The 15,533-nt window shown below is 47.1% G+C and overlaps 1 pseudogene; it reads left to right on the top strand.

Annotated features, from left to right (window-relative positions):
• Positions 1-5,938: 5,938 nt before the first annotated feature.
• LOC102840682 lies at positions 5,939-9,993 on the top strand (annotated as a pseudogene).
• Positions 9,994-15,533: the final 5,540 nt, after the last annotated feature.

The raw sequence follows: 15,533 nt of genomic DNA, 5'->3' as shown, positions 1-15,533 counted from the left end.
ACTCTCCTCTTAAACTGCAGGCTTTGAAACTGCCAAGTCGTTTGCCCTGCACGGTGCACACGTGATCCTGGCCTGCAGGAATATGACAAGAGCCAATGAAGCTGTGTCCCGCATTTTAGAAGAATGGGTAAGCACGTGACTCTTTTCTTTTTTTAACATTGTGAAACATGCACAGTAGGATAAACACATGGGCATTTTAGCATAGTGTGTGCCATTTATTGATGCTGGAATGATTTCTCGGTTACGTTTTCTGTATTTTTAAAGCCACATTCACTTTGTTTGCTTTTTTCAGTGAAAAAGTGAACAAGCCCGTTTTTCTCCGTATATTTGTTTATTGTTCATTGTCAGTATCATCTGTTTTACTACTCAGAGGTCTGAGAATGTTTACTCATTGCATCGTATATTACGAAAAGGAAAATGTACTCAGTGCCCATGAATGTACCTTGGAGATGATGATGCGTACGGATTATCAGATTAGAATGGAGATGGCTGCAACCCTCAGCGGGTTTGAAACTTGCTGCCTTTTACTGTGTCCTTGTAGATTTCCATGCTGATAACGTCTGTGTCTGTTACCACGGTGTGAGTCACCCAGGTAACATTTGTTGAGGCTTTGCGGTGCTCTTGGAGCTAAGGATATAGCACTTACCCAACAAGGTCCCTGCCCTCATGGATGTCCCTCCTTGGTAGGAGGGCAGCCTAGGAAGGAAGTCAGATGGCGCTGAATCCAGTGAAGGCAGACATCAGAGTCATGGTGGTGGACTGACATGGGCTGCTCACCTGAGGCCTCTCTGGAGTGGTGACATTTGGTCTAATTCTTGAGTGAAATGGTTTAAGCTTTAGTTTGAGTTTCAGCAGCTGGCTTGACTGCCCTCTCAGAGCTCAGTCTCTCGTACATTTCCTGCCCTGATTGGGTCTAAACTTTGCTACAGTGAGCATTCCCGCTGTCGCTGTCTGTATCTCTGTCTGTGTATACTTGTGAGGACATGCACAAGGCAATGTGACAGCAGGGGATGTGCTGATTCACAGGACCGTGTGCACGTAAAATTTCGCTCACAGTCTCCTCAGTTGTCGTCGAATAGTGCAGTACCAATTTCTACTTCCACTAACAGTGTAGCTGATGTCTGTCGGGGGATAGTGTATCAGGCCTACACATTTTAGCCCAGGCGTTCTGTTTTAAACTCGTAACGGCAGATTCTCGTGGCCCTGGTGATGCCGCAGGAACTGTAATGTACATATGATGTCATGTTTCAGCCAGTCCTGGAGGATCATGCCTACACGCAGTTGTCTGTGTAGTTCAAAACAATCATCCTCTTCTTTTCACACAATATACCTGTAGTCATTTACCTCTCAGAAGCCCTGGTAGTGTTTGGGTTATGTGTTGAGTTGCTAACCACAAGGTCAACAGCCTAAATCCAGCAGCTGCTCTGTGGGAGAAAGATGCGGCTTTCTGTTCTTGTAAAGATGTGCAGTTTGGGAACCCTGCTTCGGGTCTATCTGAGGCGGAAGTGTCTGGATGGCACACAGCAGCAGCAGTTAAACTGTTGTTTGAGGCACAGATTGCTGAGTCTGCTTGATCTCACACCTGGGGCGACCTGTTGGCCTCTCGAGTGCCTTAGTTTCCTCATTTCTAAAAAGGAAAAGTGGATGGGCTGTCTCAGAGTCCCCCACCGAGCCGCCTCTGTTGCATCTGAAGGCATAACTGCATCCCTGTAAGTTAGATTTGGGGTCCTGGTGTGGTGCTGCAGGTTAATGCCTGAGACTGCAAGGTTGGTTTGTACTGCAGGGTCGGCAGTTCAAGCTCACCACCTGTTCCTCAGAAACCCTATACAGGGTCTCTGAATTGAAACCGACTCGACAACACTTAACAACAGCAAGTCAGGGTTTAGAAGGCAGAGTTTTCTCATGTATGACTTCACTCTACTTGAATAGAGCATTGAGCTAAACCAGGTAGCAGGAAGAACCATCCTCAAATATTCCCTGTCAGCCACCTGGGAAATCCCCTACGTCCTCATTCTGTAAGCTCAAATGTAGCTTCAGAAACAAGGCTCGTCAGTGGGAGTCCTTGGAGGATACCGTCAACGTTGTTTCACATCACTGATCTATTGATAGGGTCCAGAAAGTACACGAGGCCCCCAGCCTTGGCAATGGGAAGCCAGGTTTATGTCCCTGCACCCCAGCCCTTGGAATTCCCTGGTCCGGATTCCCTCAGGTCCCTCTGTGTCTCATGTCTTCGTGCAGGATTGTATCTGGCGCATCATCACATACCACCTTCTCCTTGTTTATCAAGGTCAATGTGATCTGCTCCGGTTGTTCAAGCTGCTCGCCAGCTTGAACCTAACATCTCAGACTTTATCTGGGATGCATCCTAGCTATACCAGAGCTGGAAAGGGACTGCAACATGTTGGCACCTTGTGGGAGATTCTATAATCCAGCCTTCTTGATTGCAGCAAACGTTCACTCAAGTCTGGGCTCTTAGGCTGCATGCAGCTACCGCAGGCACTGGACTCTGCAGATAGAACTTGTTCCTCTTATCCCAACTTACTCCTCCCCTGCCTGGTCTTACTCTTCCAGCCTTCCCTGCACATCCGAGAGTTGCCATGTTCTAGAACATTCTGCCCCTCTGTTGTGAAATGGTGTTCTCACCCTCACGATGGGACAGCTACCCACTGTGGGTGTTGATCCCATCTTGTGCGCTCTTTCGTGGAAAAGCTGACACTGAGGTCTCCTTTACAGTAGAGATAGTGGAGGCTGGGAAGTTGAGGAGATTCACCCAGAGCCACACAGCAGCTGAGAGCAGAGGGAGACTCCTAGCTCAACCCATCTGGTTTCCAGACCCCAATCCTATCTCTTCCCATCCCCAGCACCACAGTTTCCTTATATTCAGAATCGTGCGTGTTAGCTGTCTTTCAGGTATGCTGTCGGAGTGATGGATTTCCGAACTAGTCCTCCTTCTCTGAGGAAGCATCTCTGGTCTGCCCTCTGGTCCCAAGCCATCTTTCTTTCATTCCTGGTATTCCTTGTAGAACTCTCAAACCACTTTTGGGGAAATCCGGCGATTTAATAAAATATAACTAAAATGCAAATACATTCCATACAGAATTATATTAAGAGCCTGTATGTAATTACTACCCATAATAATTACTTTGTGGGGAAATGCCCCCTTGCTGAGATGTTTTGAATGTACGGAAGTTAGAAATAAGACAAGAAGTGAAAACAATTAAAATAGGATAACGTGGACAGTCTGGAAGTAAACCATCCCTTACGAGGCCAGTCATTTTGCATAATTAGAAAAGGAGGGAGGAGGGGAGACCTCTCAGCCCCCAATCCTATTTAAATCAAGTATTTCTGGAAGTGGGGTCCGTGCCTGCGGTGGTAACTGTCCACAGGACGTCTGGACATGGTCTACCTCGTTCACAGCCTTAGTGGCCATCTGAGTTTGTCGTGGGCACTCAGGAGCCCGTGTTTGTCTGCACCTGCTTTGAGGAGACAGGGAACGCCGTTGTTTGGCAGCGCTGTCTCCATGGTGGTCCTGACACACCTCTGAGCACTGGGTGCTTCCGGTTTATACTTCCCCTCACTCAGTAAGTACTTCCTGCAGTGCGGATGTGTGCTCCTTTTCCGGAGGTCTGGCAAGTCCCACAGTCCACCCTGAGATATGGGAACACCTCAGAGTGGCATTGCAGAGGACAACGACAGATCAAGTATCAAAATGCACTGAAGAGATGACCACAGTAAGACTTCAGCACCTCAATGTAGCGCTCATTAACCCGAGTGGACCTCGTGGTTCCTCTTTCCTTACTGTACCAGGGGAGGTGTGGGAAACTTGCAGTATCTTTTCATTCCATTTTGCTATGAACTTTATGAAGTGTCCTCTTACAGAGCAGATTAGCATGGCCCCTGTGCAAGGATGACACATGAAAGCATTCCATATTTCTGTAAACTTTCCCCCAAATCATAATAAAACAAATAGCCATGTTCTCATCATCATCATTTCCCCATTTCTGGGCGAAGGTACCAGGTGAGGCTCACTTCCCTTCATCTCTCCAAGTGGCTGAAAGAGTAGCTGTGGGGAGCTTATTTATCAGCACGACTCCAGTGGAGTTGCAATGAATTATTTCTCTGTCTTCATATGTCTGGACTCCTACATTTTAATAGATGTGTATTTAGTTTGTTGATTAGTATTTTCCAGTGTAGCTCATATTAGCACTCAACTGTCATTTGAAAAGCCATCTTAATTATTTATGTGATTGGTTTTTCTTTTGTATTTACAAAGAAATACACTTTGCATATATTTAGGAAAGATGATTAAGGGATTAGTCATCAGGAACACCGAGAAATGGTTATGGAGGAAGCGGGGAGACGAGGGGTAAAAATCAAAGATTTATTAGTGCGAGGTAATGGAATATGCATATTTTAGGGAGAGGGTGCATGCTTAGTTGATTGTGGCCACACAGTTTGGTGCTGAGGAGAATGAAGTGGTATAATAATTCCCGTTTTCCGTAGAGTGGGTACTGGATCTGTTTAGCTGGAGTGAAGGCAAAGCGCATGTGGAAAGTGTTGGCAGGATTCCGCCACTGCCGCCTCATTGATGAGCGTCAGAAAGAGTCACATCAGTGCTATTTACAGATACCGAGCCCTAGGTACCAACCAGTGTGTTGGGCGTATGGGTATCCTCTTTTGCTGTGTTTTTAATCGATTCTGAGGCACTTGATGGTGATGTTAAGGAGTGTGGTGGACTGTGGAGTCTAGTAGTAAATTGCTTGTTCTTTTAAGACCCTCTGCGTAACTCCAGCTATTCTGAGGCTTTCTTAGGTCCACTCAGTGACTTCATAAACTGGGATAGTTCTGCTGCTGGTTGAAAATTTCCCCAATCTTCTTTGACAGTGAAGGTTAAAATGACATCATTTGCCATTACATATCAAAGGGCCTTAACTGTACCTTCCTGTGTGTGTGTGTGTGTGTGTGTCTGTGTAGCTGGGTGGGAGTAGGTGTGCATGCAAGTGGGTATTTTATAAGCCTCCTGTTTGTCCTGATGTGGCTTTGTAGGATAAAGCGCTGGACTGCTAACTGCAAGGTCAGTGGTTCAAACTCAACAGTCTCTCCTCAGACACTCGTGTGAGTTGGAACCGATTCGACAGCACTTAACAACATACTTGTCTAAACTGGAGACTTGACATAGAAAAGATGACCCTTATTCAAAAACTCTCTACAGGTCACTATGAGTCGAAACTGACTCGATGGGACTTAATAACAAACAGTAAACTCGTCACAGCAAGTGACAGGGCTTATCCTGACTACTTTAAACGATCTTTAGCCAAGCAGAATAATCAAAACTATTAATGTTATTAATGTGGTTGTGTGTCATTGAGTCAATTCTGACTTATAGCAACCCTGTATAGGGTTTCCGAGGAGCAGCAGGTGGATTTGAACTGCTGACCTTGTGGTTATCAGTCCAGTGCGGATCCTGTAGCCTCACACCAGCATTTCAACTCGTAGTGACCCTGTACACACCAGAATGGAAACTCCTCCCAGTCCTGGGCCATCCTCACAGTTGTCACGCTTGAGCCCATTACTGCTGCCACTGTGCCAGTCTGTCTCATTAATAGGGGGTCTTTATTAATAGTTACGGATTATTGGAGTTAGGGAACACCCTAACTCCTTACAAGATGTGTTCCTCATTTCTGTGCTTTACATGTTGTTTCTGGATTTTTGTGAAGAGATGAAGATTTGAGCAGTTGTGGCCGTTTTTCATACATCAATCAGCAGTCAGCTTTTCATAAGAACCCAGGAGAAGGAAATTTGTAACCGAATCTCTTCTTCCTTCCCTCTCCTGGCTACAGTTAGTTTGAAGTATATGTTAGTGGAAATTGGCTTGAGTGAGATTTTTTTGATCTTCAGCTACGTATTTCAGCTATGTGACCAAACCTTGTCAGATGTGATGGCCAGCAGTGTTACCAACCAGACAGATTCTTGGTTTATGAACTCCCGAGTATTTATTGGAAATCTTAGTCCTCTAGTGGTCAAGAAGTCTGATGTAGAGGCAGTCTTCTAGAAGTCTGGCACAATTGTGGGTTGCTCTGTTCATAATGGCTTTGCCTTTGTTCAGTCTGTTAGTGAGAGTTATGCCCAGGCCGCGGTGGCAGGAGAGGATGGCCAGGTCTCAGACGTGGATCTGGCTGCTCAGCCAAAAGTGAACCGAGGAAATGCAGGTATGTAATGATCTGCAGCGGAGATGGACGGGTTAGCCCAACAACACCCTTCTCCATCCTTCTACTTGGCTCTTCTTTTCACTTGGACCATGACTGTTAGTCCTGGTGTGGCGCTGTGGGCTAATGCGCTGGACTGCAAAGTTGGTTTGAATCGCAAGTTTGGCAGTTCCCGCTCTTAGGAAACCTTATAAAGGTTGCTGTGCATGGGAACCAACTTGACCGCACTTAACAATACCAGTGCCTCTCAGTGGGATTGTTATGATAGGATGCTCAGTTACCCAGCATACATTCGTCCTCTTCCTGCTTAGTGCCCGTAACACGCCGTCAGCGTGTATCAGGAAACTCCTCAAGAAGGGGCTTCAATTCCTAAAGTGGGCAGAGGGGGGAATCTTCTTCCAAGTCTGGAGAATTGAAAGGAGATGAGCACATAATGCGGTTGAGAAATCTTATCCCATCATTTCTTCACCTAGGCGCTTGTCTGAGATGAGAACTTTCACCAGAGCCTTCCTCTCCCTAGTATCCTCAGCACACGCTCACTGGTCTCTCCATCTGTGCCTTCCCCGGGTGCATTCACCCACATTGCCCTGCGCTTGGTCCCATTTCCACTTTCTCTGGCGCTCCTAGTAGTTGCATTAAGTCTTATCCTGTCATGTTTACTTTCCATTTTGATGCCTCTTTGATTTAGCAATAAAAAGTATGTATGGTTTATTTGCTTTGTTTTTTAAAATTGTTTTCTGTTTAGTATTGGATTTTCAGTAAATAAAATCTGGTATAAACAACTCTAGAAACCATCAAGGACTATATAAACCACTTGCTTAAATCAGTCAGCACCAGATAAAATTCCTCCTTGAGACACTTTGTTCCCACACTTTGTTGTCCTATTATTGCTGTCATCTGCAGGTAGGGGTGGATCGAGTCACGGTTTGCTCCGTATCCATAGTACCTTCTGGAAATGTCTGTAATTTGGACATTCTTCAGACATCTTACTATTTCTATACAGGCAGTCCTCAGATGACAAATGAGTTCCATTCCTAAGTCCACCTTTAAGTTGAACGTGTACCTAAGTTGGAACATTTGGGTACAGTTCATATCTGTTGTCAGTGAGTCAAATGTTTGTCTTAATATAGCATGTAGTGTGCCTTTCTATGCATGTTGTTGTTAAGTGTTGTTAAGTGTCAGTTCCAACTCATAGTGACTCTGTGTAGGATTTATGAGGCTTTTTAAAATCTTTGTGAGAGCAGAAAATGTCATCATTCTCCTAGAGCTGCTGGTGGGCTCGAACCACTGACCTAATGGTGCACAGTGCAGTGTTTATTGTACAGAGCCACCACACTCATTCTCTGCACAAAAAACATTAAACCCTTTCAGATACACTAAAGCATCTTTATCAAATTTGTTGTTATTGAGGGATGTCGAGCCATGGTATTTTCAATAACCTCATATGCATGCGAAAGCTGGACAGTGAATAAGGAAGATTGTAGAAGAATTGATGCTTTTGAGTTATGGTGTTGGAGGAGAATATTGAAAGTGCCATGGGCTACCAAAAGAACCAATAGATGTGTTTTGGAAGAAGTGCAGCCAGAGTGCACCAAGATGGCCAAACTTCGTCTCTCATACTTTGTACATATTTTCAGGAGGGACCAGTCACTGGAGAAGGATATCATGTTTGGTAAGATGGAGAGTCAGAAAAAAAGAGGAAGACCCCCAATGAGATGGACTGGCCAAGTGGCAGCATCGATGGACTCAAGTGTGGCAACAGTAGTGAGGTTGGCCCTGGATCGGGCAGTGTTTCGTTCTGCTGTGCATAAGGTTGCTAAGAATCAGTACCAACTTGATGGCACCTAACAATAACAACAATAACAAGGGCTGTTGAGTCAGTTCCGACCCATAGCAAACCTGTATAGGTTTTCTGAGAAGCGGCTGGTGAGCTTGAACTGCAGACTTTGCAACTCAGCACATTAACCCACAGTGCCACACCAGGACTCCCTCTAAGACTCCTTGTTGTTGTTGTTAAGTGCCGTTGAGTTGATTCCGATCCATAGCCACCCTGTATAGGGTTTCCAAGGAGTCACTGGTGAGCTTGAACTGCCAGCCTTGCAGTTCAAATGGTCTTGCAGTCTGGTGCATTAACCCACCGCGCCATACTAGGACTCCTAGAGAAGGGGAAAATGTTTGCCCAGATTTACGCAGGTGGGAACTAAGTGGTGGATGCAGGATTTAAAGCAGTAAGGGCTCAACCCCAGAGCTTTCTGTGTGGTGCTGTGGGCTAATGCGTCAGACTGCAAAGTCATTTGAACTGCAAGGTCGGTGGTTCAAATTCACCAGCTGCTCCTTGGAAACCCTATACAGGGTTGCTATGGGTTGGAATTGACTCAACGGCACTTAACAACAATCCAAAATCCCTGATGGCGGTGCAAACAGTTGTCTACTAACTGAAAGTGTGGTGGTTCAGGTCCCATCAGAAAGAGCTACTGATGTACTTCTGAAAAAAAAGAAAGCCTTGTGGAATCCAGTGCTGCCTGGACTCACCTGGGGTTGCCATGAGCCAGCACCACCTCTTTGGCAGATGATCCGGTGTTTTTGTTTTGGCTTGGTTCTGTTGTGTCAGGAGATAGGTCTTTTCCAAGAACCTAGCCAAATACCGTATTTTCGGGCTTTCTCCACATGTGTGGATGCTTTTTGGTTCGTGATATTGGATAACTGGGAATGACTTGCCCGGTTGCCGGAGGATGCTCTTCCTTCCATGTCCTGCCCAGACTTCAGTGGTTTGTGGTGTATTTACTGTTCTACTTCTTTGACCTTTCTTGTCACAGGCTCAGGAAAGAGCCTTTATCCCATCATAAATTATTCGTCTCCCCTCATAGGCATAATTGGTTGCTAAAATATTCTGAGTTTTCTCTGTCTCCAGAATCCGTAAAACCTGTGACTGATTCTTCCCCCTTTCAGCTTTCTGTTTCATTTCTCGTTCCTGGAAAGTTTGCATTGGCTCAGTGTTGAGCGGTAGTCATTGTTCTTTGATCACCACGTCTGTCTTCCTTTATTTCTTGTGGCCACCGCTTGCAGTCTTGAACTGAGCCTTCAAAACTCTTTACCTGCTGTACCCTTTGAATAAAGAGGAACATGATTCAGTGCAGACTTGTAAAGAGTGAAAGTCAGGCATAGGTGGCTGGTTCCAAACCATCACTCCCAATCACGTGGAGCCCACAACAGATGCATCCTCTCATTAATACGGGGTCCCCTGAGTTCTTATTAAGCAATTTTGACATAGTTTGAAGAGACAGATTTCATCTTCAGATGGTGCTTAGCCAATGACTGAAAGGCCTGCTTCTGGCCACTGGGCATTGAGACAGTTACTGAAGAGGGGGAAAACATGCTTGAGACTGGTTTTCATGTCTGTTAGGGGGCATTTCCCCAGCTTCTCAGTCGTAGCAGGTGTTAGATTGAACAGTGATGGGGAAATGCTCTGTGTGCTGGTAGAACCTCCAGCACAAGGACAAACAGAAATGCAGCTGCAGGTGAGGCCGGCAGTTTCAGAGGGAACGACACACTCTGGAATGTTGAAAACAGAGCTGATTTTCAGTTTGCCAAGAAGGAGCGTGGGGTCCGCCTGGCCTGGGATGGCATCCTGGTTGGCACGCTTGCTCACTGGGTATCTCCCGGCATGTACCTGAAGATCCTTGGTTGATTTGCCCGCAGAATGGTGCTAAGTGTGAGGATGCAGCGCAGCAATGTGTTGTCTGACGCAGAGCCGTGCATCTGGTCTTGTGGCTACAGCAGCGTCTGACTTGTCTAGCCACTGGACAGCTGTTCTCCGAGAGCACATTGGGAAGCGTGTTTCTTGTCCTCCCTTCGGTGTGTGCATGTGTGTGGTATGACCAGGCCTCTGTGTGTCTTCCTCTGTCAGTATATATTGAGATGAGCCCAGGGAAGGAGCAGGGCTAGGGGGTGTCCCCGCGGAGTGCAGGAGACAGAGAGAAGTGGCGAACCAGCCTCTCTGCCCTCTAGTCAACTGGGGGAGAACGATGCAACTAGGTGTGCCAAGCTGTAGATGTGCAGTGTAGGTGTGGATGTTCTGAGAGAGTCACTGTGGATGAATAGAATATGGTGGTGACGCCCGAGAACAGTCGTGGATGACATTACAGCTTCCTCCCGACTCTCTCTTGGACCACAGGTTCTGAGAGAGACCAGCCGCCATGCTGTGAGGCCCTGCTAGCAGTCCTCTGAAGAGGCCCGTGTGACAGGGAACTGAGAGTTCTAGCCAGTGGCCACTTGGACTGTGATCCTCCTGTTCCTCATAGGACCATCAGCCTATGAGGTAGCCCAAGCTGATACCTTGACAGCCACCTCACAAGACAGCAGAGATGGAACCATATAGCAAAGCTACTCCCACATTCCCCATCCATCAAAAGTGTGTGAGGGAGTCAGTGTCTATGGCTTTAAGCTACGAACTCATTGCATTTGAGTTGATTCCAGCTGACAGCGACCCTACAGAACAGAATAGAAGTGCTCGGTGGGGCTTCCAAGACCATGAAGCTTTATGGGAGCAGACAACGTCACCATTTGCTTTGGGGCTGCTGATGGTTTCAAACTGGTGACTCTTTGGTTTGTAGTCCCGTGCTTAATCCACTCTGTCACTGGGGATCCTTTAAGCTACTGCATTTGGGAAATTTAGTGACATAGAGATAGATTACTGAAGCAGGGTCTGTGGACAGTGAATTCCGTAGTCAGCAGTGGGCTCAATGCGTGGTAGTCTCTCATGACAAAACTGAAAGCAAACTCACTGCTACTCAGTCAGTTTCAACTATGAGGACTAAGTCACAAGGTCGGTGGTTCAAACCCACCAGCTGCTCCTTGGAAACCCTACAGAGGGTCACTTTGATTTGGAACCGATGCGATGACACTGAGCAACAACAACAGCATCACCACCACCACCACCAACACCACCGCTACCAATACCACCAACAGAACCACCACCACCAACACCACCGCTACCAATACCACCAACAGAACCACCACCAACAGCAGCAGAAGGTTGCCAAGGTTGTAAGTGTTCACTGGCACCTTCAGCTCCATCTTTCTCTTGTGGGGCGTCTGGTAGGTTTGAACTGCTAGCCTTGTGGTTTACAGTCCAGTGCTTATCCTGCAGCGCCACTAGGGCTCCTCCTAAAGACAAAGCACCTCAAATCTTGACCTTCAGAGACACGCTGTCTGACGTCTTTCCAGTGTGTAGATGACTTGTTCAACATCTCTGACCAGGGAACAGCTAACTTTGGCTTAAACTTCTCCAGTGATGGGTGGCCTTTCCCTCCCTAGGCAGCCTGTTCTGTCTCTGCCTATGTCTTAATTAGAAAGTTCTCCCTGGTATCAAAGGCAGAACCTTCCTGCAAGCATCTTCTACCCACTGGTTTAGGTTCTGCTCTCTGAGTTCCTCTGACTACCTTCTCATCAGAACCTAACTAATATAGTTCTCAAAATCCCCAAATAATAAAGCCCAAGTTATTGAGGGTACCAGGTTCCTACAAGTTGGCATTGCGGCTGGCCCCCTCTCTTCCTCACTAACCCTGTCCCTCTATGATTGCTGAGGCCTAGGATGTGCAAGGTAAGGCTTGAAGTTAGGGCGAACACCATCTGCTCCTGTGTCCTTGAGCGGGCAGCAGATGCGGGAGCACAAGACCACTTTGCCAGTTCCCCTGGAGTTAATGAGTTTGTGGAAACGCAGGGCACAGTCTTCTTTTCCAAATCTGAAGAACACACACTTACCCGGCAATTCTGAGATTCCAATTGTTGGGAAGACAATGTCATCTGTAAACTGGGTAGCTGGGAGAAACTTCAATGCATCTTTGTAATGGCTTTGTTGTTGCGTATTGAGAAGGACTAATTAACTTTGATTATTACGCTAATATTGTGGCACTTTGACAGCCCTTCAGATTTACAACTCTAGGAAAATAAACAAATGAAATGCAGGTGCTGGAGCAGAAAGAATAAGTTATTACTGAACTTTAATTACTCGGAATGTGTAGCCAGGAGAGAATTAGTTGATGAATTACAGGATGCTTAAAATCTACATCAAATTGTAAGCCATATGAAGACACATAAAGCAAGGGGGCTGGGGAAGATGCTGTTTTTAGGACCCATCTATAATGGTCTCTAGAGCAGCTCTGGTAGCATAGTGGTTACGAATCGGGCTGCGAACCTTAAGGTCAGCGGTTCGAAACTACCAGCTGCTCTGCGGGAGAAAGATGAGGCTTTCTACTCCCGTAAAGATTTACACCCTCGGAAACCCTGTACAGGGTCGCTATGGGTCGGAACCGACTCGACGGCACTTAACAACAACAACAGAGCATTTCAGCGATTAATCCCTATGGTTTCAGTTGCTGCAGGACTACACAATGTTAATCAGAGGGGCCTCTGACCCTCTGAATCAGCATCACCCAGGATCTTGTTAGAAATGCAAGTTCTTGGACCCTCCACCCCTAGACCCACCGCAGCCTTGCTAGGTTACAATCTCTAGAGGTGGAGCGGGGCACCTGTGCTCGCTCATAGACCCTCCAGGGGATTCAGGGATATGCAGAAAGCACCATTCTATAGTCTCCTTTTCTGTTGTGACGGGGCACGCACACATTTAAACGGTGCTTATAGAGATGCAGTGTTCACCAGTTAGCCCAAAGATTTTCAGCTGATTAAAAAAACTGCACAAATATTTATTAAACAGTTAGTATGCGCTGGTAGAACCGGCTGCTTCGAAGTCAGTTCTGACTCATGGCAACCACAGGTGTGTCAGAGTCGGTCTGTGCTTCATAGGACTCTCAGTGAGTAACTTCTCAGGACTAGATGTCCAGGCCTTTAGGTGTAGAGGACGATGCCATATGGTTTAGAATAGTCCCGTTACTTTAGAGGAGTTTTCCAACAAGGTGAAGCTCCCAAACTGTACCCCATGCCAGAACAAAGTGAGCCTCAGGGGAGTCAGAGGTGTGCGAGGGAACAGTTATGAGTCAGGCTTGGAGGGACTTTGGAGAATGACGCCAGGTTATTCGGAATCTTGGGTTTCATTTTTGGGAAAATGGGCCTAGAGCTCAGGGCAGCCACTGAGGGGCTCTGAGTGGGGTGGCGCAGTCCATGAAGTGATCTCGGGCATAGTTGAAATCCACATCATGGTCCCACTTGTGAGCTGGAAAGGACTGGAAGGATCGAATAGACCTGCTTGTTCCCTGACACCCTGGGAGCGCTTTTGAATACAGTCATTTCATCCCAAAGGATCAAAACTCCTGCCCTCTCCATGTCCCCTGCTCTGAGAACCGTTAGCAAAATGACTCGGGGGGGTGGGGGGACTTCACTAGTTCTAGAGATTCTGTTGTTGTTGTTGTTGGTATGTGCCGTGGAATCGGTTCCGACTCATAGCGACCCTGTACAGGGTTTCCGAGGCTGTAAATCTTAACGGGAGCAGAAAGCCTCATCTTTCTCCCGTGGAGCAGCTGGTAGTTTCAAACTGCTGACCTTGCGGTTCGCAGCCCGATTCGTAACCACTATGCTACTAGAGATTCTGAGAGGTGTTTATTTACCACTGACCCTGTCTGCCATGTGAGCGAGTTCAATGTCTTGCTCCATCCAGGGTCTGGCTTGCCTTCCGGAAGATTCACGTTGCAGTCTCACCCCTAGTCCCTGCAGTTTGATTGGTTTCCTGTCACTCCACACTCACGCCTTTCCCTTCAGATGCTGCTGTTTTCATTCCCAGGAAATCCTGATCAACCTCCAGTCTAAGATTGCCTCATTGTCTTGGACCCCTGCAAATGTAACTGTGATTTTGTTGTTGTCGTCACCCAGGCTGCTGTTTATTCATGGCATTTCCCGCAGTGTCTGGAGCTCCCGGGCCCCCCTTTTCCTGGGGGTGGGGATAGAGGTGATACTTGAAGCCCGAACGGAGCAGGAGGGGGTTCCACAGTCAGACTGAGACAGGCCCGTTGAGAGTGTAAATCTTCTACCCAGACTTTATAGGATGACATTGAAAAATATAGAGTGGTCACTTTAGGAGTCCTTCTGTGTGGGGCGCGTCACATCTTGTCTGGTTTGTAGATGTGGGTCCCCAAAAGCTGGGTGAGTGTTGACCTTGCGCCCCCAGAAGTCTGCTGGTGCTGATGTGTTGAGGGGTCAACTAATCAGATCACAGGTGTGGCTGATACGATGAAGGCATACTCCTTAGGCCTATAAGGAGAGAAGGGCTTGGGAAAACGCGAACACCAGAGACAAGCAGATGCAATTCTGCAGTAGTCTCACGTGTCCAAGAAAGGTGCAGTTCTTTTTAGTCACACATGCCCCACTTATGGCCCTGCGACGCTTTGAGTCATTACTCTGAGGGAGTAGAGCAGCAGAGATGTGAACACATTCATGGAAGGATAACTTGGAAAGTTCCGGTCTGAATTGCTGGGGTCATTTATCCTCCTAGGAAAGATGTGGATTAAGAGCTTTCTGTTAATTGTTGGTTTATTTTTATTATAAATTGGTAGGACCTTGGGGGACTGGAAAGGACTTTCTGAATTGTCCAGTTTAATTTCCCCACTTAATAGATGGGAAGACTGATGTCTTGAAAGGGTAACACACCTGCCTATTGTTAACTTGGCAAGTAGGCCTTCTTTTAAGACCGGCTATCAGGCTGGTGGAAGAGCCCTGGGGGCATGGTGGTTAAAGCACTCAGCTGCTAACTGAAAGCTTGGTGGCCTGAAGACCCCAGCTGCTCTGCCAAAGGAAGACTGCCAAAGGAAGACGTGGTAGTTTGCTTCTGTCAGGATGACAGCCTTGGGAACTCTGGGGTTGTAGGGTCACTATGGGTCAGAATGGACTCAACGGCAGTGGCTGTGAGTTGGACTTTTATCGGGCTGCCTGTGGGAATGTGTGCATTTTAAAAGCAGTTACACCCTCGGAAACCCTGTACAGGGTCGCTATGGGTCGGAACTGACTCGATGGCACTTAACAACAACAACAACAATGAGAAAGCATTTTTGATTCCACCAGACAGGAATTGCTCTTGTTCCCTGAGGAAGGCGCATGGCACCGCCCACATGACAGGAGTGCCCCAACCATCCCGCCATGCTCAGTGGGATGGCTCTGAGTGGCTTCATGGTTTCCTTATCAGTGTGATGTAATAGTAACAACAGCAACAACAGTAGAGGCAGCCACCGTGTTAAACACATTGTTGTTGTTGTTGTCAGGTGCCATCAAGTCGGAACCGACCCATAGCGACCCCATGCACAGCAGAACGAAACAATGTCCGATCCTGGGCCAACCTCACTACCGCTGCCACACTTGAGTCCATCAATGATGCCACCTGGT

This window comes from Chrysochloris asiatica, unplaced genomic scaffold (assembly GCF_000296735.1).
Source record: "Chrysochloris asiatica unplaced genomic scaffold, ChrAsi1.0 scaffold00037, whole genome shotgun sequence".
NCBI lineage: Eukaryota > Metazoa > Chordata > Mammalia > Afrosoricida > Chrysochloridae > Chrysochloris > Chrysochloris asiatica.
The sequence above is the reverse complement of the archived record's forward strand: the minus strand, read 5'-3'. Positions and strand labels throughout refer to the sequence as shown.